The following is an 8503-nucleotide window of genomic DNA, read 5'->3' on the forward strand; positions in this document are numbered from 1 at the left end:
TAGGCGTTGGGTCTAAGGGGAAAGCAAGTGAGGCAGCATGGTATATCTCCTGGAAATATGCGAATCATAAAAGAGAGAAGTTTGTGTTCGTATGTTATATATGTTTAGCGACACATCGAGGGGCCAATCCCCAAGGTGTAGGAGAGTCGCAGTGAGGTAGCGGCAGTCAGCCGTGGGAGGACCTCCTATGTTTGTACTCCGTGTTATTTGGCAATGTGTTGGGACTCCCTCTGAGGAGTATTAATTGGGTTAGAGTTGGACTACAAAACGTGATACAAACGCAAGATATTTAGGAAGATGATGTATGTGTCATCCACGCTCCTGGCCGTGAGGCCGTGGGGTTGTTGAGCGCATGATAGAGGTCCAGCTAGTGCATGAGTCAGTGCCGGCCCATTTCAGGTCCGGCTAGTGCATGAGCCAGTGTCGGCCCATTTCAGGTCCCATCAGTATACATATAAGCAATACATCAAAATACTTTTAAATGGGATAGATTTGGCTTTCTACCTATAAACTTCTCTTCTAGTGTCATACCATGTACAACAACAGTGGGTGTTCTATTCATAATGTATACATTAGTAGCAATTGCTTCATCCCAATAGGAATGAGGCAAGTTTCTTTCTAATATCAATGCATGAGCCACCTCTACGATATGCCTATTTTTTCACTCAACAACTCCATTTTGCTGTAGAGTATACCTACATGTATATTTCCTTTGTATATTTTTTAAATAAAAAATCAAAAAGTTATTAGAGAGATATTCTCCTCTCTATTTGACCTTAGATATTTAATATGCAACCTTGTCTCCTCCTCAACCAAAGCCTTAAAGCTTTTAAAGTGAGTAAATACCTCACTTTTCTCATGTATAAAGTAAACCCATACTTTACGAGTATGACTATCAATGAAGGAAACATAATACTTGCAACTACTCAAGATTGTAGTCTTTGTAGGATCCCACACATTAGAATGTATCAATTCAAGTGGATTCTTATATATATGCTTTTCATGTGAAAATGCATGCCTTGCTTGCTTTTCAAATTGGCATGCTTCACATACTTTATGTATCTTATTAACCCTAAACTTGGGCAAGTCATTCATAATCAGTTTTGACTGCATGTCTTTTAGTCACTGCACATTCACATGATCAATTCTCTTATGCCAAATTTCAATATCAACCACAACACTTGAACCTTGTGCAAATATGACAACATCCATTTTAGAAAAACTTACATCAAGAGTAAACAATCTACTAGCACATTTTTCAATTGCAATCATTTTTTAAATCTTCTATATTACAACCATTAGGTGTGAACCAAACCTGCAATCCTTTTTCTACCATCTAATCACCATAATCCAATCTTTTAATAATATTTGATACATGCAGCACATTAGCCAAGTACTTAGGTTTACCATCCTACATGCTCAAAGGAACATTTTTAACATGAGTAATGGGATGAGCTATATCATCCCCTATCTCCACATAGCATTTAGACTCTAGATTGTGCATCTCTCTAAACCACTCTCCATGAGAAGCAATGTGGTTAGGGGCACTTGAGTCTACATACTATGTATCACTCTTTTATGAACTATCAACAAGTTATAGAATCCATAAAGTGCTGCATAACAAACAACTGTTCACTTTTATCATCATTATTTCTACTCTTGCTCGATGTATAATTGCCTTGTTGCTTTTTTTCATTTCTAATTTTAGCCTTATTTTTTAAGAAATTTTTAGAAATGGGGCCTTTCTGACCACAATGCCAGTACTCTCTACTATCATCAAAATTCTATTACTTATTAGATTTTGTAACTTGTTCTCTATGACTTTCCCTTCCTCAGGACTATGCTCCTCTATTTTGTTGTGGATCATAACCTTAACCATGACCACTACCTTGGCATCTGCAACGACCTCTACCTCTACTAGTAGAGCAAAACACTTGTTCACACTCGTTCTTGCTTTGAGAAGAAGATGAATCCAAGCCAAGGTTCTTTTCCTCAAGTATCAACATAGAAATCAAGTCTACAAAATCAGGGAGATCATCCTTGGTATTCATAGATGACCTAAAGATGTTTTATTCATCACCAAGTCCATCTAAGCATGTATGCACAATATCATTATCATCAACTACCACACTGATAGATCCAAGAGCTTCCAAAATACTCTTGATCCTCAAGGCATAATCATTCATGAATAAGTTTTCTATTTTCACTTGGTCCAACTCTGACTTAAGTTGTAGCTTTCTGGCCTTTATACTTGTTTCGAATAGCCTTGCAGTATTCTTTTATGCAATAGTGGAATTTCATATTCTTGCAAATAGTCCATCATGCTATCTATGAAGCTGATAGATAGCCAATACATGACTTTACTCTATGTCTCCTCCTAATCTTTCTTTGCCTTTACCTACTCCCCAATAGCGTTTCATACAAGAACTTTAGGTGCTACTGCCATGTCTCCTTCAATGTAATTATAAACACATTTGATCTTCAAGAAAATTTTCATCTTGAACTTCCATGTAGGATAATGGTTCTTATCAAGCTTCTCGCTAACAATCTAGTTGAAGTTTTTTGACATTTTGACAAAACAAACAATTGGCAAAAAATTGCAATCTACAAGCAAATTGATACCAAGGTACAACACAGCTAGACTCACAGCCTTTTTCACTGACTGGATAATAATAACCACAATATGTATGCAAATGCCTTCTGTGTCTACAATCTAGCAAACCCTTGAAACCTTATAGATTCAAAATCTATATAATGTGTACATGTAAATGGCTAACACAACCAAAACTATAAACTATTATCAGCCACTTGCAAGTCCAGAAAGAAGGCCAAAATGACCTCATATGCCAAAAGGCACAATGAAAAACCCTTAAAGGGTGTATTTGCAATATACACATTGTTCTTCTTACTCATCAAGTTACATTGCAATTGAAGACTACAGCCCTGCCACAGCCTTGTGTGGCTATAACCTACGACAAATTGAGCAAGGTGAAAGATCTTCTTACCTGTTGCTTCCTTGCTTACTTTTGCACTCCAACACCTTTCCCTCAACCTTTAATCAAGCTCCATGTAGCCTTGGGATGGCTCTAATACCATGAAAATAAACTAGAGAGAAGATAGGTAAAGAGACTAAGAGCACATATACAAAAGCAATGGAGACTTGAGCACACACAAAGATAAGGCAGAAATTTTCTTATTCTTTCTTATTCTTCCATACAAAAGAATTAGGTCTAAAACATGATAAAGAACTAATATGAAAGTACCACAACGTATGTATATGTAGTCACTAAGTATGAATCTGCTAAGAAAAGAAGAGGTGGCACAACAAATATACCATAACCAAGGATGGAGTACATGGGTATAGTCCAACTGTAAAATCACTAGTGTATCCTTATGTTGGTCACTTAATATGCCAATGCATAATATTTTGCCACATCACCAAGACGCTTAGTGGATGCCAACTCATATAGAGCTTAACATCTCAATAGTATTCATCTATTACTTTATGTGCTTTAGGCACTTTAGTAGAGGATATATTAATGCATTTCTTTTTGGGAACTTTAGGTTGTCTTGGGTGCTCATATTTTGGACCTCACTACTTTATTACTAGTTGTGGCTCCAATTGGTCTATATATGGGTGGCCCATCCTCTCATTTTTATTAAGACAACAAGCTCAACACATATGGATATATTGATGATAGATTTCCTAGTTAGATGGGTCCACATATCTATACTTAATACATCGATGGTCATTATAATTCTCACATGGCCACTAACTTATTATATTTAGTTTGTTACGCCTACCTACAACTTGCATAGTTATAGTATCAATCTATTAGTATAGTCATTTATATACTATTTGACTTAGTAGGCCACTTTTTTTAATATTGTATCTTATCTATACTTTGTGTACATTGTATTATGAGAGAAAACATCAAGAAAAACCAGTAAGAAACCGTTTTAGCCTTCATCTCTCTTCTTGAATTCTTGAGTGAGCTTCATGTTTTGTATATTGTGTGTGTTTGGCACAACAACTCAAGCAAGTTTTCCTACCATGCGATTCATGACATGGTATCAAAGAGGTGCCACTAAGAGAGGTTGGTCTTGAAATTTGAAATAGAAGAAGTAAGGATTCAAGTGAGCAAGCAATTGATAAGAAGCTCTCACATTCTCTATCTCTTTTCCTTAGATAGTCCTTGTGAAGGTGTCGAAAGTAAAGCACATCAAAAGTCTCAGATTGCTATGAGATTTAGTATGCAAGAAAAAGGGTATATATTTTGCAAAAAAACCCTTCAAGACTTATCCATTATGTTTTTTTTCAATTTGAGGTTATTTTGGCCCCATTTTAGCTTCGCAAGGTTGTAAACAATAGTTTTAAGACATACTATAATTTTGGTTATATTGTCCATTCTCTGGTGTACAAGTTACAGAGTTCAAATATATAAGTTCTCTAGTGTTTTTCAAGAAGAAAACATAAGGTTTATTTGCAAATAGGTTATAGATTATATGTATTATTGAGTAGTCAGTGAAAAAGGTTGTCCAAGTTATTGCTATGTACATTTTGTGAATGGTTATAGAAGTTTTACTTGCTGTTTGGTACTCAGTTGTGTGATAATGGGGGAGAACAATGGAAATCCTATCATTGAGAAGCTAGACAAGAACAATTGCCCATCATGGAAGTTCCATGTGATTAACTTCCTCATTGAAAAAGACCTCTATGAGTTTGTTTCAAGTGAAGAAAATGAACTAGAGCTCAGTGATCATATGATTGCAAAAGTATTAAAGGCATGAAAAAAATAGAATGTAAAATATAAAAAGGTAATGTATTTTCTATCTATAGTAATTTATAATACTACACTGGGATACATAAGAAATACAAAAAGTTCATATGTAGCTTGGACAAGCTTTGAGAATATGTTTTCAATAAATATAAAGCCACAGAAGATTTAACTCAAGTAAGAGTTCAATACTTTGAATAAAGAAAATATATCTGTAAATGAGTATGTTTTGAAGATAAGGAGCATTGTAGATGCCTTAACAACTATTGATGCAATTCATGATGATGATAATTTGTCTACTTTGAGTGGTCTTAACAATGAGAAGGATTGGAAATCTTTTATTACTTTTGTATATGTATGAGAGCCAATTTTAGATTTTGATGAGTTGATTGATCATTGAAGAGAAAAACATAGAGTAAATCATCTGAAAGAAGTGGTGAATAGACCCAAGCATTTTACTCAAGTTTAGGCAAGGGACATGGAAAATCCTCTTCAAGGGACCGTGGTATAAGACATGCTATTGGTAACTAGTAAAACAAGTTCAATTTAGTGACATGTAGATTTCGAGAGACTATAATAATTCTAGATGAAGAGGGAGCTCTAGAAAAAAAGATGGATAGTAGAAGAGATGTTCTAGCAATTCTAGAATTATTTGCCATTGCTATGAAAAAACTGGTCATATTGCACTTTATTATTTTGATAAAAATGATGATATTCATAGTAATAAGTTACCTTAAGAAAATTATGTATCCTCTTAAGATAGAATGATGATAAAAACAAGTGTTTATTTATCATGGAGTATATGAATGTTGTTATAAAACAAGGGGACATGTTATAATGTATGATGTATTGATTCGGGTGCATCTAATCATATGACTAGCCATATTGAATGGTTTGAAGAGATCTAGGATTTACAAAGTCAAGGCTATGTATAGATAGGTGATGATTCATATCATCCAATTTTACATATTGAAAAAGTTCCATTGTTCTTGCATGATAGTCAAACAAAGTGTTTGTCGAATATTTTATATGTGCCATCCATCACAAGGAATTTAGTATCTATTGATCAAATGGTAAAGCAAGGGTTGTAGGTTGCATTCAATGCAAAGGGCCTATTTTGTTAAATATTTCAATAATACATACAAGTTGCTTACAAAAGGAAGCAGAGTTAGTTGCATATTTACTTTAGATTATGAAATCCTTACTATAAATGCTACCATATATGCTAAAGGCAAAGGTGTGGTTGTAAAAATTAAAATATAGCATAAGCATATCGGACATGTAAATCTGCAAAGACTAAAATTAATGAAATCCTTACTATAAATGCTACCATATATGCTAAAGGCAAAGGTATGGTTGTAAAAATTAAAATATAGCATAAGCATACTTAAACATGTAAATCTGCAAAGACTGAAATTAATGTAATCCAAAGGGTTGGGTTTGCTTATAATCAGAGTTGCAGAATTACATAAAGTTTGTGAAGCATGTTAGTTTGAAAAGCAGACAAGGCAACAGTTCTTGCATGCCAGAGATGTAAGCAAGAATATACTTGATGTTATACCTACAAATGTTCAAGATCCTACCACAATGTATCTCTTAGTGGCAATAAGTATTTTATTATACTCATTAACTGATTACTTTAGAAAACTTTTGGTATATTTCATGAAGGAAAAGAGTGAAGTATTTGAGCACTTCAAAACTTTCAAGGCTAAAATAAAAATAGGCTTGAAAGTTAAGTTCTTGAGATCTAGTGGAGGAAGAGAATACCTCTTCAGTGAGTTTAGTGATTTTTTGAGGTCTCATGAAATAAAGCAATAATTTACATATAGGTATACTCCATAACAAAATGGGATTGTTTTAAAAAAAACCAGACATATTACAAAAGTTGCACAGATATTGATGGGTAAAAAGAATATACCTAAGCATTTTTTTTCTAAGGTTGTTCATACTATTATCTATATTATAAACATGTCTCCAACAATTACAATTCATGGTATGACTCTTGAAGAATGTTTTTACAAGAAAGAAACATGATGTTTCACACTTGAAGGTGTTTGGTTGTATTGTATATGTTCACGTGTCTGATGAGTTAAGGAAGAAGTTGAACCCAAGGATAAAAAATGTATTTTCATTGGATACTCTACTAAGCAAAAAGAATATCGTTGTTATAACCTTGTTAATGGTGAGTTTTGGGTCGGTAAAGATATTATTTTTTATGAGATAAGCAGATTGGTATGCATCTACTGGAGATACATTGGATTATGTTGATAATCATGATAGTCATGTGCAGACAGAAAAGAAGGAATCACAGACGGATTAAAGAAGTCATCTAGTAGTAAATCTACAGTTAGTCCTTGGTTTGGGAGACTAAGGAGTAATCTGGCATCTTCAAGTACATCTACCTATGTGGCAAGTATAATGACAAAGGGAAGAAGAATGTGGAAGCATTATTTGGATGCAATCAGACATATATTGAAACTATGTGAAGACTACCTTACATTATGGACTTTTTTATGAGGCAGGTAAGGATATACAAGTGTTTGGGAATATAGATGGATATTGGGCTGTGACAAGTCTGATAGAAGATCCACAAGTAGATTCATGTTTTTCTTTGGTAGTTCAACAGTTAGTTGGAGCAGCAAAAAGTAACCAACAATTGCTTTATCGAGTTCAAAGGTTGAGTATAGAGATGCTGCTATGGTAGCATGTGAGGTGGTATGGCTACAAAAGTTATTGGGTGATTTGGATGTTTAAGGTGATGGTCCAGTTGTCATTTAATGTGACAACATGAGCAACATATAGCTAACTAGGAACATAGTGTTCCATGCTGGGATAAAACACATTGACGTGCATTACCATTTTATAAGAGAGAAGGCACTTCCAGGAGAGTTTGACTTGGTATATGACAGCACCCATGATCAGATAGCTAACACTTTCACAAAGGCATTGGGTGCATAAAAGCTTCAAAAATTTCAAAGCTTACTTGGAGTTGCAAAGATACAATGGAGCTTGAGGGGGGATGTTGAGATACTAAGCTCAACACATGCAGACATTGATGATGGAGTGCCTAGTTAGATAGGTCTACACATGTACACTTAGCAAATTAGTAGTCAGTATGATCCTCACATGGCCACTAACTTATTACTTATTATATTTGATTTTTTACACCTATCCACAACTGACATATTTATAGCACCAATCAATTAGTGTAGTCAGTTATGTAATATGTCATTTTTCTGTATATTGTATCTTATATATACTTTCTATACATTGTATTGTAATATGTCACTTTTTTATATATTGTATCTTATCTATACGTTTGTGCCTCGATCTCGCTTCTTGTGTTATGAAGTGATCTTCATCGTATGTGTATATGTGTGTTTGGCGCAACATCACAAGCAAGTCTCCCTACCACGAGGTTTGCGACACTTTCATCATTTATCATTCATCCTTCGTGCCCTCTCATTATTTGATCCATCTACTATTGTCTAGCACCTACACTAACGTATAGTCATGTATTGGATTGGCTATTGCAACCTTGTACCTTTAGCTATTATAGACAGATTGTGAAAGGTGGTAGAGTTGAGCAAGAGTGAGAGCACAAGCAAAAGAAAAAAACAAGAGTTATGGAGGTTGGAGCAAGAAGAGAGAGCAAGACTATATATGGAAAATCCAATAGTCATAATGTGTGACTTACCTTTCCTTATTATATTATCATAGTAAGA

Source organism: Lygodium microphyllum, chromosome 22 (genome assembly GCF_053477565.2).
Source record: "Lygodium microphyllum isolate KBCC chromosome 22, Lygodium_microphyllum_v1.1.10, whole genome shotgun sequence".
NCBI lineage: Eukaryota > Viridiplantae > Streptophyta > Polypodiopsida > Schizaeales > Lygodiaceae > Lygodium > Lygodium microphyllum.